The following is a 27,453-nucleotide window of genomic DNA, read 5'->3' on the forward strand; positions in this document are numbered from 1 at the left end:
AATATATGCCACTGTACAGATTAAAAAAAAAAAAAAAAACAGTGATTTTTCTAACAAATATCCACAATTAACTTCTACCCAAACAGCAAAAAAGCCAAAAGCATGAAAAACAAAAAAAAAAAAAAAAAAAAAGTGAAAAAAAAGAAAAATAGTATTTAAATAAAATGCTCAAAATGTAGTTAATGTAATATACAAATTGTCCACTGGGTGGCAACAAATAACCATAAAATAAACACAAACATAAAATAATTGCCAAAACAAAGAATCAACATTCTATGAAATGTTCTAATATGTCTTATTTTTCAGACACATATATTTTTGTTGAATTACCCTTTTAGTTGAAATGTGGTATAATTACATGGATTGGCACTTACAAAACATTTGAACTGATTTTTGTTAGTTTTTGTGTATATGTAAGTTTGAGACAAATACTTTTTCTTTCTTTTTTTATCTGAGAGTTCATATGGAGCTATGGACTTGTATATATGGGACCTGTAACACATACAGAAAAATAATAGTTTTAGTATGACCACAGGTCTAAGGGCCTGATTCTGAAAACGTCTCCAGGCTAGACATGGTTTTCATGCTAACACTTGCAGGGGCTGTATTCAGGGAATTCTATTAAAAAAAAAGAAAGATCTGCAGTCCCTGTGAGTAATTTCTCCCATACAAAGTAATGGAGCTCGCTAGAAAGGAAAACTTTGCTGAGGAGAGGAAAGTTATCAGAGAGCAAGGCGTGCACTTCAAAAATTAAACCCTGCAGCCAATAAAAATGTTACAGGGGGGTGCACTTCAAAAATTAAACCCTGCAGCCAATAAAAATGTTACAGGGGGTGCACTTCAAAAATGAAACCCTGCAGCCAAATAAAAATGTTACAGGGGGGTGCACTTCAAAAATGAAACCCTGCAGCCAATAAAAATGTTACAGGGGGGTGCACTTCAGAAATTAAACCCTGCAGCGGTTCGTACCCTTTTCCCCTTAGAGAGAAGTTATTCTGAAATCTGTATTTCAGACACCTACCCTTAATATTATAGAAGTTGATCTCACATCTTATGAAAGATTTTGAGTACAACATATAAAGAAAAAGGCATGAGAGAAAAAAATATGAAAAATATGTATTTTATTTTTAGAAATGTGCAGTAATATATTACAAAAATAAAAATGTTTTATTGCTTAATAAATGCAATGACATTTTATAAAAAATATGAAACAAATATTGCAAAGTTACAATAAATTAATCACGCTTCATTAACCTTAAGACATAGGGGCATATTTATCAAAGCGTCTACTGATAATACGCTTGAATCCCGCGTCGTATTTGTCACGAGATTCATCCGCTGTAGTTATCATAGAGTCAAGATCGTCAAATGATGAAATTTGTGACGTAATATACGCTCCCGCAATCTCAATCCGACGCAGATCGATGCTTGTGTCATTACAAATGTTTCAAATTCAGATTCGACTCTATTTGACCCTTTTCCAAATTTATCAAACATTTAACAGGTACACTTGCGTCTTTTCCGACTCAGCGTACCTAGTTTTCCATCCTCCACCCTTGAGGTCGCGGATGCCACAGAAAGCTTATGTTCGATGCTGCAAGAAAATAAAGTATATTACATAATAAAAGTAAATGTCAGGATAGGTAAAGTCCAGAGTTAGACCCAAATGCTAGAATGAGGGTAATAACACCCTAGCACAGTGAGTATATACCAGGATCTGACCCTGCGACAGCTACAGTATGAAATAATCACAGAGATTGGCTGGAAGATGGCACAGCAGGGTCAGGAGAAGAAACGTTGTGTAGATAGGGTTAATCAAGAGAGTAGGTAGATTTTAAGCAATAGAGTAATCAAGCAAGCAATGTCCAGCAACGTGTAATCAGGCAGGCAGGCAGGGGTTAACCAATAGAGTAATTAAGCAAGCAAAGTCCAGCAACGTGTAATCAGGCAGGTAGGGGTTAAGCAATAGATTAATCAAGCAAGCAATGTCCAGCAACGTATAATCAGGCAGGTAGGGGTTAACCAATAGAATAATCAAGCAAGCAATGTCCAGCAACGTATAATCAGGCAGGTAGGGGTTAACCAATAGAATAGCCAAGTAAGCAATGTCCAGCAACATGTAATCAGGCAGGCAGGGGTTAACCAATAGAATAATCAAGCAAGCAATGTCCAGCAACGTGTAATCAGGCAGGCAGGGGTTAACCAATAGAATAATCAAGCAAGCAATGTCCAGCAACGTAATATCAGGCAAGCAGAGGTTAACCAATAGAGTAATCAAGCAAAGTCCAGCAACGTGTAATCAGGCAGGTAGGGTTAAGCAGTAGAGTAATCCAACAAGCAATGTCCAGCAACGTGTAATCAGGCAGGTAGGGGTTAAGCAGTAGAGTAATCCAACAAGCAATGTCCAGCAACGTGTAATCAGGCAGGTAGGGTTAAGCAGAAGAGAGTAATCCAACAAGCAATGTCCAGCAACGAGTAATCAGGCAGGTAGGGTTAAGCAGAAGAGAGTAATCCAACAAGCAATGTCCAGCAACGAGTAATCAGGCAGGTAGGGTTAAGCAGAAGAGAGTAATCCAACAAGCAATGTCCAGCAACGAGTAATCAGGCAGGTAGGGGTTCAGGGTTCAGAATATAACAAGCTTAGGTTCAGAATATATATATAATACTCACAAGCCAACGAGAGAAAACAAACAGGCACCGGAGGAGAGAAGACGCCGGAATAAGAAGCCATTCTGACGTCAGAAGAGAGGGACAGCTTCAGCCAAGTTGCTAGGCAACCTAGGGTAGCGCAATAGCGCCGAAGAACTCCGGAAAGGAAGAGCGATCAGCTGAGCGATCGCGACAGTAAATTAGAAACTTTATTACATTTGTATACCCTTTCTAAATCAAACAATATTATTGTTCCACATTTGGTGCACTAGTAGATATAGGGATAAAAATGAAAAATGCATTACTACTTATGGATTATGTTACAACTTTGTCTCTCATTACAAAGAAAGTGGACAATATTTTTTCTACAAATTTGTTGAAAAGTTTTGCTCCAAACTTGTTGCACTAATAGATATAGAGATACAAATAAATAAATACACAACATAATATATCTAACTTCCTTTTTATTTTTTGTGAAAAATCTATGTGCACCATGTTTAAGCCATGTAATACAAGTTGCACTCTCCACTTCACACCAATTTTGACGCAACACTTTTTGCACCAATTATGGCTCAAACTCCTAAACAACCCACACACTAGTGATTTTTTTCAACCACTTTGATTGAAATATGCATAATCACATGATTTATGACATCAGCCAATCTGATTCAAATATACATTTTAAACTATCACTAACGAATCAAAATGCTCGATACTTGTGTCATTGATCACTCATCAGAACTTGTAAGTGCCATTTGTTACATTGTGTATTATACTTTGAAAATATGTCTATGAGAAATAAGTTTTAAAGTTAAACATTGATGATGACATTAGGACACACAGTGTAATATTTTAGACAATGATTTTAAAATTAGAATGATGTTTGATTTAATATAATCTTAAGCTGATAGCTCAAAAGTATAGTTTGCCTAACATTAAACTGTCATGATTCAGATAGAGCAGAAATTAAAATCACCTCTTTACTGGCATGCTATTTTCAGTGTATTTCTTCCTTCTCTTGAATTTCTTTTTTAGTAAGAAATGTCATCTTATATGCTAGCCCATTTTATAATATCTGTGTAAGGGTGGTTTTTAAAACTAGACTGCAATCAGGAGGGGTTACACAGGTACAGAGAGAAAACTGGCCCAGCTCTTAAAATATCCATTGTTTGCAAATAAATACATATGATACCCTGATTACATGTTATATTCACAATTATTCCTGCACAGAATAATAATAAATTTACACTATATACATATAGTGGTGTAAATAAACACAGAGATATGACAGACAACATGTAAATATGTTGTCTGTCATATGTTTATGTTTACATAACACACACTATATATATATATATATATATATATATATATATATATATATATATGAAACAAAAAAACGTGTATGTCAAAGGGTTAAAAAACCTCTCTTTCAAAACACAGAACTGCGCTCTAAATAAACCCCTTTTTTAAAAAAACAATATAAATATCTGGATGATGCTAAAATCAAAACATTCAAATGATTAAATAATATTGGTTCATTGTGGAACAGCGATCAGCTGTGTTTGTATCTGCACGGACCATTTTGCCAAAGAAAGATTGTGCTCCAAAAAGAACTCCTACTAAAAGGGAAGTGAGTGGAACAAGAGGCCGGGAGAATTACTTGTCCAGAGCTCGAGTTGCAGACAGTGACACCCGGCAATCAGGTTGGACTTGTCCTGACTCTTTTTTGACTAAGCACTTTCATAGCAAGCGGTTCTGAGCGAAATTTTCAAACTACATGCTAAAACATACCTCACAAGTTTGAGGTTGACTCCTGTGAGTAGATACCCTACGGGGGAGCTGTTTTAATACACACTTGTATTATTGTTTAAATTAAATTGATTTGCACTATGTAGGTGCCTTTGTGCGCTTTCTTTTTCATTACTTTTTTAGATATATATATATATATATATATATATATATATATAAAACACGAGATAAAAGCATATCATGACTTCTAGAAATACAAATACACATTAATGTATGTAAAAGTATCATATAACAAATAAAAAATAACTTTCTATGAGATATTGTTTGTTGAGGTATAAATCTATCTATTCCTTGGACATTAACAAATGAAAAATAAAAGATTAGCTTAAGAGAAATGTGCTTGTTCATAGACAGTAATGAAATGGTATAAATAAATAAATCATTCAACTTAGTTTGCAGAAATGTTTGTTTAGCTATAAAATTCTGTTGCACAAAGATCTAATAATAATGGTACCTTATTCTGAATATCTAACTTATTTTGTCAATCCAGATTTTCTACTTGAAAGTCCAATTGCTGTCTTTGAGCAAAGAGAAAATGGTACTAAAATGAAAGGTAATTGCTGCCTACCGTAAAATGAAGCCTGATATCAAAATAGTAAATGAACCAGCTAACAGAGAGCTTGGTAACCGTATATTCTGCTAAAATTCTTTAGCAGATTCCCTTGCACAATATACAGTTTAAACTCATTCAGCTATTGTTGTAATAAGCCAGCAGTTGAATGCTTGCTTGGATAAATCCAGACCAAATCCACCTGGACATCAAATTACAATTAGTATAACACAGTTCATTATTCCATCCTGTTTTTGATAGATGGAACATTATGAATATTACATTCTTGCATTGGCCTTTCTCACCTGAGTTGAGATAAAACATATTTATCATTAAATCTAAATATTGGTGGCTCCTAATCTTTCATTCTAATTATGAACAGCCTACCATGATTAATGAAATGCCTTATGAGCATTTATTTATGTAATTTATCTTAACCATATTGGTTCTCTTCTTCGCTCTCATGGGTATGATTGTGCTTTGAGTTGTGTTGCTGCTTGTGGTTTATATGGCTATACCCTGTAAAAGTGACAAGGCTAGTACCATGCATAATTGTCTGAATTCCTTACTAAGTATTAGTAAACCAAAGCCCTGCCTTTACATCTACTCAGAGCGGGTTTACATTTTTATATATATATATATATATATATATATATATATATATATATATATATATATATATATATATATATATATATATATATATTGGGTATTTAATGCACCAAAGATACTTTTGGGAAGGGGCTGAAAAGGTAAAATACAGAGTACCTTACAGAGCTGATCTAGACTACATAGAACTGTGTTTTGCACTAATACTCCTTATTCAGAATTGTAGATGCTCGGTAATGGATGGATTTCAACTACTTCTGGGAAAGCTTCAAATTGAAGCAGAAGATTCACATACAGGACGCCTGACTAAGGGCCAGATTACAAGTGAAGTGCTAAATATCGCTTGCATGCAAGCGATATTAGCACTCCACTTTGTAAAATCAGAACATGATAATGAGCGCTGGTATTACAAGTTAATCACGCATTGCTAGGAAGCATTGCATTCAAGAAGGTGCACTTCCATAGGCTCCTATGGGAGCCTCTTTCTGATGCCGTCACAGATGGCATCAGAACCTCACGCAGAGAAGGGAGTGCAGCGATGGACAGCATTTTTAAATATATATGTATATGAATATATACATATATATTGATGTGTTAATATGTGTATATACACATATTAACACATACATATATATGTATATAATAATATACATATATATTTTCAGGGAACACCCAGTTCCCATAGACCGCAATGTAAAGACACTTTAAAGCCCCAAAACTGCCTAGAGCAGTTATTTTTTTTATTTAAAAAGTCTATTTTGAGGGCATTTGGGGCACTTTTAGAAAATTAATCAGAGATCTAATCTCGAGTAAATTTTCTGAGTGCTAATTTCTACCGCAAGCTTGCAGTAGCAATAACCAGTCACTTGTAATGACTGATTAATTATGGCGCTCCCGCAAACGGGCAAATTTGCCTATTTGCGGGAGTGCCATAATTTAGTACTCCACTTGTAATCTAGCCCACAGTAAGCTATATCTACAATATGGAACAACAAAAGAGTGGGAGGAATGTTTCAAATATAAAAGAATGGGATACAAGCACAAAGCCCAGATATCATGCTTTTTTTTAATTCAACATATTACAGTCACTCCTGTCAGTGAAAGACGATACTTTAAGTATGAAACAGCAACATAGGGTTCTTTATCCTGCGCAAGTGAAGACAGGGACTCTGCAAAATCCCCCAATCACACAGGTATCACACAAACATCCACAGCGCTGGTACAAAATTCTTCTTTATTATACAGGGAGTGCAGAATTATTAGGCAAATTAGTATTTTGACCACATCATCCTCTTTATGCATGTTGTCTTACTCCGAGCTGTATAGGCTCGAAAACCTACTACCAATTAAGCATATTAGGTGATGTGCATCTCTGTAATGAGAAGGGGTGTGGTCTAATGACATCAACACCCTATATCAGGTGTGCATAATTATTAGGCAACTTCCTTTCCTTTGGCAAAATGGGTCAAAAGAAGGACTTGACAGGCTCAGAAAAGTCAAAAATAGTGAGATATCTTGCAGAGGGATGCAGCACTCTTAAAATTGCAAAGCTTCTGAAGCGTGATCATCGAACAATCAAGCGTTTCATTCAAAATAGTCAACAGGGTCGCAAGAAGCGTGTGGAAAAACCAAGGCGCAAAATAACTGCCCATGAACTGAGAAAAGTCAAGCATGCAGCTGCCAAGATGCCACTTGCCACCAGTTTGGCCATATTTCAGAGCTGCAACATCACTGGAGTGCCCAAAAGCACAAGGTGTGCAATACTCAGAGACATGGCCAAGGTAAGAAAGGCTGAAAGACGACCACCACTGAACAAGACACACAAGCTGAAACGTCAAGACTGGGCCAAGAAATATCTCAAGACTGATTTTTCTAAGGTTTTATGGACTGATGAAATGAGAGTGAGTCTTGATGGGCCAGATGGATGGGCCCGTGGCTGGATTGGTAAAGGGCAGAGAGCTCCAGTCCGACTCAGACGCCAGCAAGGTGGAGGTGGAGTACTGGTTTGGGCTGGTATCATCAAAGATGAGCTTGTGGGGCCTTTTCGGGTTGAGGATGGAGTCAAGCTCAACTCCCAGTCCTACTGCCAGTTTCTGGAAGACACCTTCTTCAAGCAGTGGTACAGGAAGAAGTCTGCATCCTTCAAGAAAAACATGATTTTCATGCAGGACAATGCTCCATCACACGCGTCCAAGTACTCCACAGCGTGGCTGGCAAGAAAGGGTATAAAAGAAGAAAATCTAATGACATGGCCTCCTTGTTCACCTGATCTGAACCCCATTGAGAACCTGTGGTCCATCATCAAATGTGAGATTTACAAGGAGGGAAAACAGTACACCTCTCTGAACAGTGTCTGGGAGGCTGTGGTTGCTGCTGCACGCAATGTTGATGGTGAACAGATCAAAACACTGACAGAATCCATGGATGGCAGGCTTTTGAGTGTCCTTGCAAAGAAAGGTGGCTATATTGGTCACTGATTTGTTTTTGTTTTGTTTTTGAATGCCAGAAATGTATATTTGTGAATGTTGAGATGTTATATTGGTTTCACTGGTAAAAATAAATAATTGAAATGGGTATATATTTGTTTTTTGTTAAGTTGCCTAATAATTATGCCCAGTAATAGTCACCTACACACACAGATATCCCCCTAAAATAGCTAAAACTAAAAACAAACTAAAAACTACTTCCAAAAATATTCAGCTTTGATATTAATGAGTTTTTTGGGTTCATTGAGAACATGGTTGTTGTTCAATAATAAAGTTAATCCTCAAAAATACAACTTGCCTAATAATTCTGCACTCCCTGTATTACATAATATACACTATATTATGTAACGTCTGGGTGATATAATAAAGAAGAATTTTGTACCAGCGCTGTGGACGTTTGTGTGATACCTGTCAGTGAAAGAAAGTCTTTGTAATAAAACAATTAAAATCCTATAATAGAGACAGGAATCCATAATTTAAGAAAAGATGCTGATAGTTATATTGTCTGATTTAATTCTGATCTAATAGCGAATCATTCTTTATTATACTGAACTGCTTGATTTCTGTAACAAAACACCACATTTTAAAAGCTTAATTGAAGCATATTCCCAGCTTCAGAAATGTCTCGGTAACAGTATTAATCATCATGCAGGTATAATTATCAGATGCATATGCTCACAAATGGAAGTAACGCTAGTATGTGATATGTACCACAAAATACGCTTCTTTTAAATTATTATTAAAGGGACATTACAGCTAAAATTGGAATCCACATGGATGAATTTCAGTTTTGCATAGGAGCATTTTTGTAATATACATGTATTAGCAATAATGCTTCTAATAAAAGCTATAGCTGTTTCAAATGTGTATTTACCGTATTTTTCGCTCCATAAGACGCACTTTTTCCCCCCTCAAAAGTAAGGAGAAATGTCTGTGCGTCTTATGGAGCGAATGTGCTTGCATTTTTAGGCTAACTGGTACCGGGTAATTTTGTTGGCAGTTGCTGCAGTCAGAGCAGCAGGGAAAACATGTAGAGAGCGCAATGCTAGTAAACAGTAACACAGCCAGGGCAGGAGGGGCCGGGCTCCAGAGCCGCACTAACAAAGCTGCTATGCTATGCAGCAGTGGGACGGGCACTTTTTCCCCTTAAATTGGAGCAAAGCGCGCAATTCAGCCCCCCATGATTCAACAGTGCACTGGCCAGGGGATGAGTGCTATTGGTGCTTGAAGTTTAGAGCGGGTGAATCAGGTGGCAGGAAATCCTCACAGCGCCTGCACTTGTGTTTGGGTGGTGAGCTGAGGGTCGGGACAGCACCTAAAAGCAGCAGAGCAGTGACTGAGGTTAGTAAAGAATGCCTGGATACTATTTGATTTTCCTAGGAGTTAACATTTTTACTTTTAGACTTCTGCAATGTGGTTCCGAATTCCCAATCATTTTCCACCATGTTATTCTGCTTAAAGATCTTTTTGTGCCTTAGAACAGTGCTGACAGGGCTGTGACAAGAAAGAAAAACACAGAGGAAAATGTTTGGGAATCCAGAACCACTTTATCTCCGTTCTCCATGCTATCAGCAGTGCTGTAAATTACCCCAGACACAGAAAAGCTGCTGCCGTTAACCAGCGTGTGTCGACAGGTGGGGGAGGGGTGGGACAAATGTCAGTTTACTTTTACTACCGGAGAGCAGAGGAGAGACCTGTGAGTATCAGCTTCTATAGTGTCTGTCAGCTAGAGATAGATAAAGGAAGGCTGTGATAAAGTTACTGCTGCTTCTTGGGACACTTGGGATATGATATTAAAAGGGCAGTGTGATTTAAAGGAGTACCACAGGCACAAATATTTTGCTTTTAATTTTCCCAAGTTGGATTCCCAAATCTTCTGTAATCAGATTTGTAAAAGCATAATTTTAATGTATCTGTGTGTGTATTCAGTGGTGTTTCTCTCCCACACTTTCATTGTTCTCTCTACCTTCTTTCAGTGGTCTCTCCCCTCTTTCAGTGGTCTCTCCCCTCTTTCAGTGGTCTCTCTCTTCCTCTCTCCCTCCTCTGTCTCTGTCTCCCCCTCTCTCTCTGCCCCCCCCCCAGTCGCTCTTTTTACTCCACGTTATTGCTCTCTCCCCCCTCTGTTCAGAATATTTTTTTTCTTGTTTTCCTCCTTTAAAAACTAGGTGCGTCTTATGGTCAGGTGCGTCTTATGGAGCGAAAAATACGGTAAGTATGAACTGTGTACCAGCATTTTAAAACACTTGCTCAGAGAGCATCTGGTAATGACTCAGTTTGTTAGAACAGACATGATACAAGCCCCACTGGTACTCTGAGCAGCTGCAGTATTAAAAATGCTGGTGCACTGAGAATATCTAGCTATGCTTCACATGCATGTGCAGAGGAAAATGTTATCATTTTTACTAGAAGCGTTTTTGCAAATACAGTACATGTATATTGTAAATATGGTTCTATTCAAAGATGTAATCCATCTATGTGCATTTACATTTTGACTGGAATGTCCCTTTAATATGCCTAATAATGCAGCTATATGGGTTATTGGCATTACATTCAATAATATTTAGTTATTATTGAAAATAAAAACAGACATTTTTCAAGGAGAGAGTAAAAATAAAAGGGATTATAAAAATAATGTCTATCATTACAGAACACCTGTACAAAGCAGCATATGTAACATATCTGGTACAAATAATAAAAAGAGGTGTAATATTATTAAAGTTATTTAATAATTTATAGGACACCAATAATGACAGATTTGGTATTTCTAAACTGTGAACTCAAACCTGTGCTACAAGGAACACTTTGCAAATAGTGCAGTTAACAATACTTTTAAAATGTTATAGACATTTCTGAATAATTGAGGTTAAAGGGACAGTCTACACCAGAATAGTTATTGTTTAAAAAGATAGATAATCCCGTTATTACCCATTCCCTAGTTTTGCACAACCAACACAGTTATATTAATATACTTTTAACCTCTGTGATTATCTTGTATCTAAGCCTCTGCAAACTGCCCCCTTATTTTAGTTCTTTTTACAGACATCCATTTTAGCCAATCAGAGCTGGCTCACTGGAACTCTACGTGCGTAAGCACAGTGTTAGCTACATGACACACATGAACTAACACCCTCTAGTGGTGAAAAATGCCCTGAGAGAAGAGGCGGCCTTCAAGGGCTTAGAAATTAGCATATGAACCTCCTAGGTTTAGCTCTCAACTAAGAATACCAAGAGAACAAAGCAAAATTGGTGATAAAAGTAAATTAGAAAAGTGTTTAAAATTACATGCTCTACCTGAATCATGAAAGTTTATTTTGGACTAGACTGTCCCTTTAATAAGTAATATGACATTTCCGAATCAGTGGCTTGTAAAGTAAAGGAATTATAATTATTTATGTTTCTTATTATTATTATTATTACTGCTAACAAAAAACTATAATGTTTGGACACTTTTTCAATCACTATAAAATGTATAGTATATATAGCTCTGTTACAGGTACTACATCTTTTCATCTCAAAAATATTTTAAATAATAATTTGAAACAGATAAGTGTATTGATTCATGATATCTGATATGTGCTACATTTATTAGCATATACCATATACAACTCAAGGCTCTGTCCTTGGTCCCCTTCTCTTTTCAATCTACATGTCATCAATAGGTTCCTTAATAATGTCCCACGGGTTTTAATACCATTTGTATGCCGATGACACCCAAATCTACCTCTCTGTACCAGACCTACCTCCTTCCTTACTAACCCGTGTCACTAACTGCCTTTCTCATATCTCATCATGAATGTCCTCTCACTACCTTAAGCTAAATATCTCCAAAACTGAACTCCTTATTTTTCCCCCTTCTTCCAAAATCTCCACCCCCCAATTTTCTATATCTGTTGATAATTCCATCATTACCCCTACCCTGCATGCCTGATGTCTTGGGGTCACACTTGACTCAAACCTTTCTTTCACTCCTCACATTGAGTCCTTGGCTAAAGCCTGCCACTTCCACCTTAAAAACATTTCCTTACAAAAGACACAACTAAGATTTTAATCCACTCTCTCATCCTTTCCCGCCTCGACTATTGTATTTCCGTCCTCTCTGGTCTACCCAGCTCCTTTACAATACATTATCAATGCTTCTGCCAGGCTCATCTTCCTTACACGTTGCTCTTCATCAGCTGCACCTTTCTGCCAATCCCTTCACTGGCTTCCTCTTGCCTCCAGGATTAAACACAAAATCCTCACTCTGACATACAAAGCCCTCAACTGCACTGCTCCCCCTACTTCTCAGACCTTGTCTCTAGATACTCTCCCTCCCGTCCCCTTCGCTCTGCTCACAATCTCCTACTGTCCTCCTCTTTTATTACTTCCTCACATTCCTGTTTACAGGACTTCTACGGACTGGCTCCCATCTTGTGGAACTCCCTACCTTGCTCCACAAGACTCTCCCTTAGTTTTAACAGCTTCAAGTGCTCCCTAAAGACTCTACTATTCAGGGATGCATACAACCTACACTAACCTTTCCTAACTCCATTGCTTTCCCCTTGAAACCCTTAGAATGTTAGCCTATGAGCCCAGCTGTTTGTAGATCACCTTCATAAGAGCCTACTACAACAGTGCTACTCTCGGCAGGGATCTCTACCCATTTGATACCTATAAATGTTATTTTGTATACCGCCTATGATTATAGCACTGCACAATCTGTTGGCACTCTACAAATACCTGATAATAATAATGAGTTTGGGACACACTGTTCTACTATATTAGCATATGTAGTATATATTTATATGAAGAACATATAGTCAATGGAACTTACATTATATTCACTGGTGAACTTTTACACCACTGTTATTAAGGCAGAGAAAATCACAGGTCAAAAATCAAATTATAGATACCTTATCTGACTGCCTTCTGATCACTTTCATGTAACATGACATTGAGGTTCTACCAACCAATGGTTAATATATACATTATAGCTAAATTAAAGGGATTTCCCCACTTACATTTTTGCATAAATTCCCTCAATTCTTATATGCCTGTATTAAGGTTAAGATTAATTTTAAACATAATCCCTTAATGGCATGAGCTGTAAGAATAAGAGCTAGATTACAAGTGTAGCGCTAATTTACCGTGCACCTGTATACAGGCGCACAATAAATAACCAGTCATTACAATTAGCGCTCCGAACATTAACCCGAGATCAGATTTCTGGTTCATTTTCAAAATGTGCCTCAATTGCCCCCAAAATAAAGTGTGTTTTAGTTTTTAATAAAAAAATGTAGGCTTTTTATTTATTAATAAAATTATTGCAAGAAGCGATTTTAAGCGAGTGTGGGGTGTTAGAAGAAAGTGCCTTTACATTGCGGTCTATGAGGAACTGTGTGTTCTCTATAAATATATGTATATGATTAAATAAATATATATTTACGTGTTAATATGTGTATATACACATATAAACAGATACAGATATGTATATATTCATATATACGTATATATTTCAAATTTGCTGCCAATCGCTGCGTGACTTAACCCCCTTGGCTGCGCTAGGTTCTCAGCCGTGTCTGACGGCATGAGAACGAGGCTCTCATTGGAGCCTATGAAAGCGCGCTTTCATGAGTGCAAGACTTCCCTGCAATGCAAAAGCAAGATCACGTTCGCATTGCGCTTTACTTGTAATACCAGCGCACATTTGCGTGCGCTGGTATTACTGAGTGGAGCGCAAATATCATAATCTGGCCCTAAATGTGCCATTATTTTATATTTATCGATAGTGGAGTACACCTAGCGCCTACTAAATAAGACCTCTGGCTTTGATAATTTGACACCGAGTTGTCAAAATGGAAAGATGAAACTAATAAGGTATACCAAAGCGTCAACTATACAAAGGCTGGGTCTGTACCAAATGCAATATTATCAAACGATTACAATAAACAATTACAATAAATGTACTCAATAAATTGTTTATTGTAATCATTTGATAATATTGCATTTGGGCCAGACCCAGCCTTCGTATAGTTGGCACTTTGGTATAACTTATTAGTTTCATATTTTATATTTATCTATAGATGAAATACAATACCAGTTATTTTATAAATACAAGACATTTTTCTTTTTTTTTTGAGAATCAGAATAATTCTAATGTATTTTCATGCCATATCAGTTTTACATAAACCCCTTTATTGCCATTACTAAGTATAATATGCTACCTCATATCGTAGAGTTTATCTGTTAGACAATTGACAGCTTAGAGCAATGAGATAGTTACCACACATGTATCATACATCCTTGAAAATATACTTAAAAGTGATCAATTTTCTGGATTAGAAATGCACATTATTTATACATGCTAATTAGTATAATAATATGTTATATAATTATGTTTTCCTCTTTGCCTCATAATAAAAGTTGTTTGGGATATTTGTGAAATTTCTCTCCACAGAAGTTTGTGCTGTTAACTCCAACATCTTCACCTCAGAATCAAGTACTGCAGTAGCCATACAAGATTTCTTTCACTGGATATCACATTGTACAATCTCATTAAACTAAATAATAGTTATATTATTATTTCTCTTTCATTTGTAGGAGAGGGTGTAACAGGCACTTTTATTCATGTGTATAATGCTATATATTTTAGCTATTAGGGAGATTATCAATAAAGGTAGTTACTCCAAATGAAAAAGAAAATGCATTTATTTCAATGTAGTGTGTTATTATGATATACATAAATAAATATAATAGTTTAAAATAAAATAAATAAGAATAAATGAGAAATCAAGTAAAATTATATGCTACTGTGAAATTAACTTGTATTTTCACCTAAGGTTATAAAATTGTTTATGTCTTATGACTTTCAAAGACGTCAATATTGTAATTGTTGGGTCTTAGCTCAAGGTTATAGAATTTGTTAATTACTCATGATGTGATGCCAATGGATTATTTAAAAAGGTATAAATATTCCTTTAACAAACACAATTTTACAATGGCACTACGATCGGGTAATCTCCCAATTAATTGGAATATATGTTATATGATTATATATGCACATGAATATACACACTTAAACATAAATAAGATATGTTTATATTCTGAATTTGGGAGTGGGGCTCTGCATCAGTAACATAACACCTAAAGGGGCCGCTTTATCAACCCCCTTATTCAGCCAAATCCATCTGTTTCTGTGCGAGTTAAGAAGCAGGAGTCTTAAGACCTCTGAGGCGGCGGACAGCAATCAGCCCGATCGGATATGATCAGGTTAATTGACACCCCCTGCTAGCGACTAAAGGCCGCAAATCTGCAGGGGGCGGTATCGCACAAGCATTTCACGAGAAATGCTTGTGCAATGATAAATGCCAACTGAATTATCGATGTGCGGCGGACATGATCCGCTACAGCGGATCATGTCAGCTTGCACTATAATAAATTGGCCCCATAGTGTGGAAAAGAATTGATCCACGGTAGGATGAATTATAGCACTCTGTGCCCTAACTAAAATAAATGGAACAAAATATGCTAAAACTTAACTTTTATTATGTAATTAAAAAATGGGCTAGCATAATCATTTAAAATAAATGAAAATATAGTGAATTGGATGTAGCTCCTATTTAAATATTGTAATTCACTAGGCCTAAGTGTTTAGGATGTCATTATAGGAGTAAATATTAAACCACTATTTATTGAAATCTAAAGTGAGAGTTTATAGCAAAACTCAGGGGGGCTGCATCAAATTATGGCAATATTTTGTTCCATTTATATTAGGGCACAGAGTGCTATAATGCATCCTACAGTGGATTTCTTATTTTCCACACTTTAGGTGGTATAAATATTCCTTCCCTGAACTTATAAGGGGGGGCAGAAAATATTATCTGAACCAAAATTCTGTCAGGTATAGTATAATATTTATTTATAAGTCATAAACCTATGGTGGGAGAGTATTAAGTCATTTCTGTACATGACATTTTATTGCATTTTTCTTATTAGAAGTGACTGCAGAGGTATCAGTATAACATAGTGCAGTGGTCATCTGAACGTGCTTAGGTATTTCAGTTTGAGGGTTTATGGGAACTAGCAAATCATCAAGTCTAGTAAGATTTCTGTTGTGTGTATCAAAACATTCCTGAAGACTATGTTGTAAGGTTACTAAAGCATGATTAAACTACTGTAACTCTGCAATATTGGATTCATATTTATTTATTTATTTTTATACAATTTCATTTAATTTATTTAGCAATTAAATATGTTTTATTTTTGTAATATAATACTGCATATTTGTAAAAAAATAAAATACATAGTTTTCATATTTTTTTCACTCACACCTTTTTCTTTATATATTGTACTAAAAATCTTTCATAAGATATGAGACCATTATTCTTTATATAATATTAGCAGTAGGTGACTGGAATTCCGATTTCACAATAACCTCTCTCTAAGGCATTAAAAGGGGAAAAAGGTACGAACTGTTAAACAAATAAGATCGCTCTGCTTTACAGGATATTGTACCTTACATCTGCCTTGTTCCATATACATGTGTTTTTATATGAGTAATACGTGTTTTTCTTATTTTGACACCTTTTAGTTTGTGAAAAGAACAGAACTGGAGGGGGAAATGTTTATGAAATATGATAGAGCTAGTGGACAAATTTCAGCTACACTAATGAACCCCTCTTCAGCCCACTAGCAGAGGCGGGAAAAATAATTTTACAATAAGAAACAATTTTGTTATGATTTTTAATGTGATTTAAAAAATACAATTTTATTGCATAATTTTATTTCAATAAGTTATCTAATTGTTGCATACGATTTTAAAATTAAGTGTACTATTATTGAATTCACATTCTTAAAGGGACAGCCTACTCCAGAATTCTTATTGTTTAAAAAAATAGATAATCCCTTTATTACCCATTCCCCAGTTTTGCATAACCAACACTGTTATATAAACATACTTTTTACCTCTGTGATTACCTTGATCTAAGCCTCTGCAGACTGCCCCCTTATTTCAGTTATTTTCCACAGACTTGCATTTTAGCCAATCAGTGCTGACTCATAAATAACTCCATAGGAGTGAGCACAATATTATCTATATAGTACATGTGAACTAGCGCTGTCTAACTGTGAAAAACTTTCTAAAGGCACTTAGGTAAGAGGGCTTAGAAATTAGTATATGTGCCTACCTAGATTTAGCTTTCAAAAAAGAATACCAAGGGCCCCATGTATTAAAAGGCAGGCGGACAGCTGCATACAAGCATCGGATCTGTTGATCCGCTTGCCCGTATGTGTCATTACACATTCCGATGAGTGTGTAATGCCCACACTTCATTGGCGCGACCAATCGAGCGAGTAAAGGGACTGTCAATCACCGAGAGCGAGCAAGTGTAAGAAGCAGCTGTCTAATGACCGCTGCTATTTACATTGCGAGAAGCAGGCTTGCATATGCGAACCTGCCCCGCAAGGGCTCCAGAGCAGCTCTCCCTGCTTCGTACATGGAGCCCCAAGAGAACAAAGCAAATTTGATGATAAAAGTAAATTGGAAAGTTGTTTAACATAGCATGGCCTATCTGAATCATCTAAGTTTAATTTTGACTTGACTGTCCCTTTAAAAGCAGAGAACACCCCTTTGCGAGAGACTCTGTTCTCAACTTAAAAACTGCCAGTGCCTTTATAGAATTAGAACAGGGGCTTCATGGTACTAGAGAAAATTTTACAAGCACAGTGAGCTTTATAGAATCTGTTCCAAGTGTCTTCTGCACACTTTTGAAAAGTAAAGCTAAGCAACATTTCTGGAAATATTTTTATTTTTAGTATTTTATTTCCCATAGAGAATGATAAACAAAGTGATAGATTTAGCATCTCTCTCTTAACTATCCATTCCTTTTTATGAGAGTTTAAAAGGGCACTTTAAAAATGTCAGGAAACCATCCCTATTTGGTGGCGCTATACAAATAAATGATAATAACAATAAAATAATGCATATTTGTGAGCCTTTAAATTAAAAAAATAATATATAGAGGGGGGCGGAGCTTGGTAGCAACCATGATGGCCGCATAAACCCGGAGCTCCGCACATAAGGTCCTCAAATAACTGCCTGGGGCCACATTTACAGCCCACAACGTACCAGATGGACCAACAATAAGAGAGAGGAGCACACCCTCTCACAAAGGGTACCTTTTATATTACCATAGATCACCGGGTGAAGCTACGAAATATTCAGCACAGGGCCGGGCTGAGCGCGCTGCAGGCGCCATTTTGCGGACATCGCAGATAAAGACGATCACACTTATACCGCTTGCCTGTGAAACCCAATTCACAGCACTGTCTACAAACAGCGTCCACTAAATACAGCAGGCCGGTTAACAACTCCGGATCCATAACAGCGCCGAGGTGAGACAGGGCATACATTTTTCTTTTAACCACGTGGGCAGAGATCCTGTCTTATGCTGCGGGGACAATATAAGCAAGTGAGAAAAGCTCCCTAAACATTTACTAACCCAGCCAGCCATCATAACAGGAGAACACTTACGGACAAGGGGCCAGAACATTACAAACAGCCATTGAAACAAAGTAAGTGACATAAACACAAATACCTGCAGCGCTAAGATTAACCCCTTAATCCATATCATCTAGACAGCGAATACTGACAAGCAGGGGTGGCCCTAGCATAAATACACAACCTAGTGTACAGAGGAGGATACCATACCACCTTTCAAATGACATCCAGGAGACCAACCAAATCTGACAAAGCAGTCAAACCACTAACAAATAAAACGCATACTATGCCTTCCTATTTTGCTGCAAAACATTCCCCTACAACTACCATGGGTAATAAAAGCAAACCTTCTCCCAACACACAACCTCAGGGGCCCACAACTGACCCTACAGCAGGGGAAACTGATATAATCCCTGCCTCGCTTCTATCACACTTTGCATCTAAGCAGGAGATCTCAGAAATGTTCAGAACATGTCTTAGAGAAGAACTCACAGAACTCAAGCAAGAAATTCAATCCATGGGCTCTAGAGTTGAAATGCTAGAAGCAGATACCGAAGAAATCAGGGAAGATATTACCCGTATAGAGAAAAGTTCTACTGCACACCAGGAAAATATTGAAGCTTTATTAGACAAAATTGACGATTTAGAAAACAGGAGCAGGAGGAAAAATTTACGTCTAAGAGGTATTCCTGAGTCCATCCTGCCTAGGGACTTCCCAGAATATTTACAAGCCCTCTTCTCTGCTATCAAAGAAAAAGCATATCCAGAAGATATTTTATGGGTTAGAGCCCACAGGGCTCTACGACCTCGGCCTCCAGACAGGGCCCCACCCCGAGATATTATTATCAGACTTAAGAATTTCCTTGAAAAAGAAATGCTCCTTAACCAGTCCCGTCGACAACAACCTGTGAGATTCAGGGGTAACGTTATACAAATTTACCAAGACCTCTCAACGAGAACGTTGCAGAGACGGAAAGAATTCACTCCTCTGACAACATTACTCCGTAGCAAGAAGATACCGTATAGATGGGGCTTCCCCACACACCTCATGGTCATACAAGACAATAAAAGACTGATATGCAACAACCCCGAGGATATGAATGCCTTCAGCAAGGACCTGGGCATTGATCATTCACTGGACTTAGTACCGCTAACGACAGAACAACAGAGATCCAATAAAAGATCAAATGTTAACCCTGCAAAATGGCAAATCAAGATGTCCAAAACAGATAAAACACCATCAGCAACAGGAAAACCCGGACAACAGCAACCCTCACCTAGGGCTAACCAATCCTCTGAATCCGAAGAGGATTAAAGAAACACTGGATATCTCTTTTAACACCCGTATCTATGGACAGATATTGTAGCTCATTGCTTTATCTAATTTTATTTCCACTTTACTGGACATGTGCTGGACTCTGATCCTAAGATAGCTACATCGAGACAGGTATCGTATCTAGCTCATTTATCTATATACTCATTCATTATGAAACTGTTGGACGTTACATGAAGCAATGTGATGCCCCTGTTTAGTGTTCACACAGACCCCAGGACACTTATAGCTAAGCCTCATTCCTAGTCTAGGATGAGCAAGGACTTTAATTTAATAAAAATATAGGACCTTATGATTGTATTCCCCCCCCCCCTTTTCAGTATTATATCTCTTTTTATGTCTGATTTCAGACTTAGAGATTTGTTTACTCTAATAATGTTACAGTTTTTCATTACACAATATGTTAATACTGTTTTTTTGCATAGTCATGTTATTTATTATGATTGTGTGTATGAAGATAATACATGCTCAGATTATGTTACTGTTTGGAAATGTTTTTCTACTTTTTCTACAGCCAATGCTTGTTTGATAAGTCTAGACAATTGTAAATGTACAGGGAAACTTTATCAAGACAATGTCTAGCCATAATTCTTGAATGTCACACTCCTTAGTTCTTTTCTCCCAGAATGCCAAGGGTCTTAATTCCCCATGTAAGCGATCAAAGGCCCTTTCAGATATCTCAAAACGACAGGCTGATGTACTTTTCCTACAAGAAACCCATTTTAGAAAGGGACAAACACCAAAATACTTAGGACAAACGTACTCACAACACTTTCACAGCACCGGCCCCTCTAAAAAATGTGGCGTTAGCATTTTACTGAAAAAAAACATACCTTTTACCTTACTCAAACAAGAATCAGATAATGAGGGCCGATTCCTAGGCTTGGTGGGCCTCCTTTATGGAAGACCAGTCACTCTTATTAATTTATATGCTCCCAACAATAATCCAAAACCCTTTTTTACAAGGTTATTCAGTCGTATTTTAGACATCTCAACTGGACCAATATATATAGGCGCAGACTTCAATCTACATTTCCAACCACACTTAGATAGTAATAACCCCCACCTTACTCATAAGACTAAATTCCACACATACTTCTGGAAACAACTTAAACTTTATAAACTATACGACATATGGAGACTCCAACATCCCAATACCAAGGACTATACATTCTATTCCCATCCTAACAAGTCCCATAGCAGGATTGATTATTTCCTCACTGACCAAAAAGGTCTTACACAGGTGAAAGGATGTTCAATCTCCCCTACAGCTTGGTCGGACCACTCAGCGGTCTCACTACACATCTCATGGCCAGAACATACAGACATACCATTCTTATGGAAGTTAGATGACGCATTACTTAACAAAGTGGACTTAGTCGATAAATTGAATAAAACCATAGAGGAATATTTTCAGATAAATGTTCCCTCAACCCCCAACCAGTTCGCGGTTTGGGAGGCACATAAATGCCTAAATTTATAAAACTAAAGGCCCAAACGAGACGCGCCCAAAGGGTAGAATATGACAATCTGACCACTAGACTGTCAGAACTGGAACACTCACACAAACACTCCCCACTAGACAAAAGTATTCTGACTGAAATAACAAAAACCAGACAAGCTCTAGATGACTTCCTCCAAATGGAATACCAGAACCTCTCACATAAAACAAATAGCCTTTTTCATTATGAGAACAACAGAGGAGGTAAATACCTAGTGAGGGCTTTAAAAAAGAGGAAACTTAAATCACATATCTATGAATTAAAACCCTCAAATAAACCACCCCTAACCACTACACCAACAATCCTTCAGGCGTTGCACTCCTATTACTCAGATCTATACAACCTGTCCCATTCTTCTTTTTTTTTTTTTAAATAATTTTTATTTGAGGTTTTTAAGAAAAAGGCATACAAAAATCTTGAAACAGTAGTACAGAATGGCATTGGGTTACAGTAATAATATGCAATTTAAACATACATGTATGAGATGCCCAGTACTCAACCTACCTCCAAATTCACACACGAGACCGCTCTTGGGCCTCAGGCAAAAATATACCAAGTTTAGGAGGCTATTGTTATCTGGAGAGACCACTCACGGGCCTCAATGACAAACCTCTTTTTATTTTTAAGATAGATTTACATGCATGTAAGCGTATAGCAATTTTCTTGAAGTAAATGAGATAGAGTGTGACCAATATATGTAATGCTATGTAAAATATAGAGTAATATTCACATCCTGTATTGATAAGCAAAGTTTGAAGTAGGGTTTTTAAATGTAACATTTGCTTCCTGTAGTGATAAATGAAATCGGAAGTGGTATATTTAATCTAGTACCTTGATAAGGGCTACTAGACACTGTGATAGAATCATATATACAGGTGAAAAGCAGTAGAGATCAGACCTGCTGATCTGGATGATCTTACAGAATTTTTCTCTTGAATGTTATGTGGGGATTAAAGCTTAGGAAGTGAGGGATGTGATAGCTAGGTTGCGGTATACACGAGACAAACCGCGTATTGAGCCCCTCTAGAATAGAGGGTACATTATCTTGGGTGGGGGGGGGGAGGTGATTGAAATGTATGAAGTGATCCATATTTTTAATATTCTATATATTGGCCTCAAGATGATTATAGTTTATATGGGTTGTCCCATCATCTCCAACCTAAGGCTAGGGGAATGAGTGTGCAATCACCCGGCATAATTTTTCATACATAGAGACAGTTGTGAGCAACCAAAATTTACAAAAAGACGCTCCTACTCGTGTCACTGTCGAAGAGAGCTGGGAGTACAGTTAAGGGTGGGCTGCAGGGTAAGTATACATAATAGAATGTGGTAGGGACTGTAATATCCCACATATAGACATATAAACTGCATCCCAAAACTCCGCCATCTAAATCTGGCCCTCCCCCAGCTGTCATAGTTAGAAGATCGCTAAGGCATGGTCTTAGTATGTATGCTAACTAATATATTAATGGGATAACCAACATAGGATAGGAAGCAACATTACCCCACGCTGAAATTGGTATCTATTCAGGTCGAGGGGAGGAATAGAAGCTCACAATAGGCTGGCGCAAACTTGTAAGGTATTGCTGTTAGTAGCTAGTTAACTAAAGGGGTCTTGCTCTTGAAAATATATAAACAGGGAAGCGTCTCCTCACACCCATGAGTTACAGTCTACACACTTAGACAGAGAAGATATTTGGGTTTACAAAGAGGTGAAAAACACAATTGCTATAATTGGATTGGGTGGTTCCTATAGGGAGAACAAACGCTGAAGCAGCTGAAGAAAAAAAAAGAAAAAAGAAAGAAAAAAAAAAAAAAAAAGAAACTTTAGTATGTTCTGTTGCCTAGGTACGGGCCCTATACCCAGCAACAGGCACACACTTTATTGAAACTGTCACTCACACCTTAGGGAGTATAAAGACTACTATAGGCAAAGCACTTAATTAAAGGTGTAGATGTTCCTGCTAGACTTACTGCGTTATTAAAACCCCCCCAAATTAAACTAAACAGGGTTTATACAAATTTTCAGAGGAGCAGCTTATATTGACCTGTAAGCAGATAGAATTTCAGTTCGGCATCAAAGAGCGCCATTGTGGAGCTATTATAAACAAGAAGCCAGAAAGCCTTATTGCGATAACTTAGCAGAGACATACAGTCTTTATCTTTTAGCACAACAAGCAGTCCCACTAGTCATTGAGAGAGTAAATGTTCAAACTCCCCATATGCGGTAACTGATATAAAGTACATATAACTTTAGGGGTAAATATAAGCAAGATAGCTCTGAACATACTATATTAACTAAACCCTTTGAACTTTGTGAGGTAATAAACATATAAGTGCAGCTGCAATAACCGTGAAGTAAAGTTCTGCAAGTTTACCCCACACCGGTGGCCAGCATTGTTGTTTGAGTCACCTCTCCTGAACTCAGCGTGGACTTCAGCAGCATGGCGTGGTGTGCAGCGCATAGAGGCAAAAAGAACAGCGTGGGGCCTCCTCTGCATGGCCGTTCCTCCATCGGGAATTGACAGTGTGATCTCAGGGTAGGGTTTTTAAACATATCGCACTCGAGCTCCTGGTGTAGTGTGAAGGCTGAGTGGGTGTCAGTAAAGCTCTCCCAGTTGCGTATTGCGGCTATGGTGGCAGCGGGTTCCAAGCCCTTAGCGCATGCGGCCGTATTCCTCTCCTCATCTGCTGAAAGCAATGCGCCGTCCAGAGTCGGCTCTCCCTTGGCGTTGTAACAGGCATAAGGTAAGTCCCAGGGCTCCGAACCTCCGCCATCTCCTCTGTCCATCATACCTGGGCTATGAATAGGAGGTGAGGAGGTGGTTGTAGGCTGGAAAGCATCAAACAACGCCGCTTCCAGAGCAGTGTGGTGGTCCTCTACGAGACATAGTAGATCCTCTAGGAAGCCGGTAGTAAACTCCATGTTAGGCTGCCTTTTAGCGTTGTACTGAACGCAATCTGTAATCTTGTACTGTGGATTAATTAGTGTCCTCATGGTCGCCAAGATGGCCGGTCTGGAGCTGTGTATTAGTCTCTTCGGGAGATATTAATCTCTGATTTCAGGTATTTTAATACATCTCAGGTTGAACTAACTTGATCTTTGGTGCTAGGTAGATCTATGATAGTGTTTTAAGCTGGGTTGAACAGTCTGAAAATAAAATAATAAAACATTGCGATGGAGCTGAAGTAATATGCGTCTGTTCAGTTGATAGGCTTGCTCCACCCCCCCCCCCTGTCCCCTTCTTCTGACTTACCCAGTTTTAATGGTGAACTAGACAGATACATTAAAAATTGCCCGCTACCCAAATTAACTGCAACTCAATTAACACAACTTAACTCACCCTTCACTATCCCAGAAATCAAAAAGGCTATACAAACACTGAAAAATGGAAAAAGCCCAGGACCAGATGGGTTCTCAGCGAAATATTACAAAATTTTTCAAGACTACCTAACCCCACACTTGGCAACGCTCTTCAACGAGATAAGCCAAGGGGCAAAATTCCCACCCTCAATGTTAGAAGCCCATGTTGTGGTTCTGCCTAAACCAGGCAAGCCAGCCACAACCCCCTCAAATTTCCGTCCCATTTCCTTGTTAAATGTGGATATCAAACTATATGCTAAAATTCTGTCCACCCACTTAAATAATGTCCTTCCACATCTAATACACCAAAACCAGGTAGGATTCACCCCGCACAGAGAGGCTAGGGATAACTGTACGAAAATCATCAATCTCATAGAACATGCTAGCAAACACAATATTCCCGCTGTAATTCTCTCTATGGATGCTGAGAAAGCATTCAACCGTTTGAATTGGTCCTTCCTGAAGCATACACTTCTCAGATTTGGATTTGACACAGAATTCCTCACCAAAATTTTTGCCCTTTATAACAACCCAACAGCCAGGATTAAGTTAAATGACTATGTATCTGAACCATTCACTATTGAGAATGGAACCAGACAGGGTTGCCCCTTATCCCCCACGTTGTTCATTTTGGCAATGGAGGTCCTGGCCACATACATCAGATGCAACCCAAGGATTAGAGGTATTACTATAGATCACACAGAATACAAGACCTCCTTATATGCGGATGACGTCATCTTAACTCTCACAAATTTAGAAGCCTCGGTGCCCGCACTCATGTCAACATTACATAGCTTTGGGAAGATGTCATATTTTCGTATAAACTACTCCAAATCTGAATTTATAAATGTAGGAACCCCACAATGAGAGCTACAGCACCTGATGACACATCAATTTAAGCAACAACCCGTGGCACTCAAGTATTTAGGTCTCTATATTACCCCCCATTTGCATAAAATAATTCCATTAAATTTTGAACCCCTCAAGACACATATCATATCTACCCTGGCCTCCTGGAAACAAAAGCCCCTATCTTGGCTGGGCAGAATTAATTCTATAAAAATGATTATTCTGCCAAAGATTCTCTATCTCCTTCAAACCCTTCCCATCCCCATCCCAGATAAATCATTACAACAGATACAGAAAATAATAAATTCCTTCATATGGAACAATAAACGCCCAAGAGTTGCTACTCAGACATTATACCGTAATAAATTACAAGGGGGTTTGGGAGTGCCAAACCTCCAGTTATATAAATATGCAATCTATATGTCCAGGATCGTAGACTGGTGCAAACATGCTGCCCATAAAGAATGGGTATCCTTAGAAACCAAACTTTGTGGAGTTACACAACTAGGAGACCAATGCTGGTCTCAAGTACGTCAGGGACTTGCTGGTTCTGTCCAGCCAAACGACCCACTTACTGTCCAAGAAACATTCAGGTTATGGCATAACATTTTGAGGTCACATAAATCTATCTCATCCCTACAGTCCCCACTGACCCCCCTACCCCACGACATCCAACCCACCACTCCACTTAACACAGAAGCTCAGAACACGCCAACAATACACCAAAGCCGGTCTTGGCACAAGGTCTTACAAAATGGAAAGCTTAAAACTAAGCAAGAAGTTATGGATGTATTACATCTTGACCACAACAAATGGCTGACATACCATCAGATTTCACATAACCACCAGACGCACCCTAAAAAGACTGACATTTCCAGACCCCTAACACCCTTTGAGTCCATGTGCTATACACCACTGCCGAGTAATGGCACCTTATCTATATCTTACAAATTACTTGTCTCACATCAAGCCACACAACCACCATCATATATTAAAAGGTGGGAATCTGAGTTAAAAGACTACACACCACCAAGAACATGGGACGTAATCTTTAAGCAAATGAGTTCCTCAGCCTCATCTATGAAGGCTGCTGAAATGAACATTAAACTATTATGCAGATGGCACTATACCCCGGACAAGTTAGAGAAAATGATTCCTACTTATGACGCAGCATGTTGGAGGGGGTGCGGTAACAGAGGCACATTTACACATATCTGGTGGACGTGCCCTACCGTGAAGCAATACTGGCTAGATATAAGTAGGGAGATAGAGACCGTTTTAGGCTCCCCAGTTCCTCATACACCATGGACATTCCTGTTTAATGCCCGCCCCGGCATCAGCTGTATATATAGACTTAAACTCCTGACACTCATGGTAAACACGGCCAAAAGATACATCCCTTCCAACTGGAAAACAAACACATTACCGACATTACAGTTCTGGAGGGACAGAGTGACAGTAGCCCTAAAACTTGAACAATACCACTATACCAAAACAGGAAAGTTAGAGGAGTTCCACGATATATGTTTTATTTGGGAAGAATACTTACATTCCTTTAAAAACCCGATTACTCATCTTACACCCTTACCCCATAGTACCAATACCTCATAAATACCTCTAACACCCTATGATCGCACCCTATGTATTAATTTCGGATATACCCTAGGTTTTGGTTATTGCCAGGTGAAAATAATAAGATAATGGAAGTTGTGTCTAATACCAATACCCCCTGGACCGAGACCCCAATTAATATTAACCTATGACAAGAGGAGTTATGTAACCTGTGGATTGTATTTTGATGTTATTCTAGATTGCCACTGTC

This window comes from Bombina bombina, chromosome 2 (genome assembly GCF_027579735.1).
Source record: "Bombina bombina isolate aBomBom1 chromosome 2, aBomBom1.pri, whole genome shotgun sequence".
Classification (NCBI taxonomy): Eukaryota; Metazoa; Chordata; class Amphibia; order Anura; family Bombinatoridae; genus Bombina; species Bombina bombina.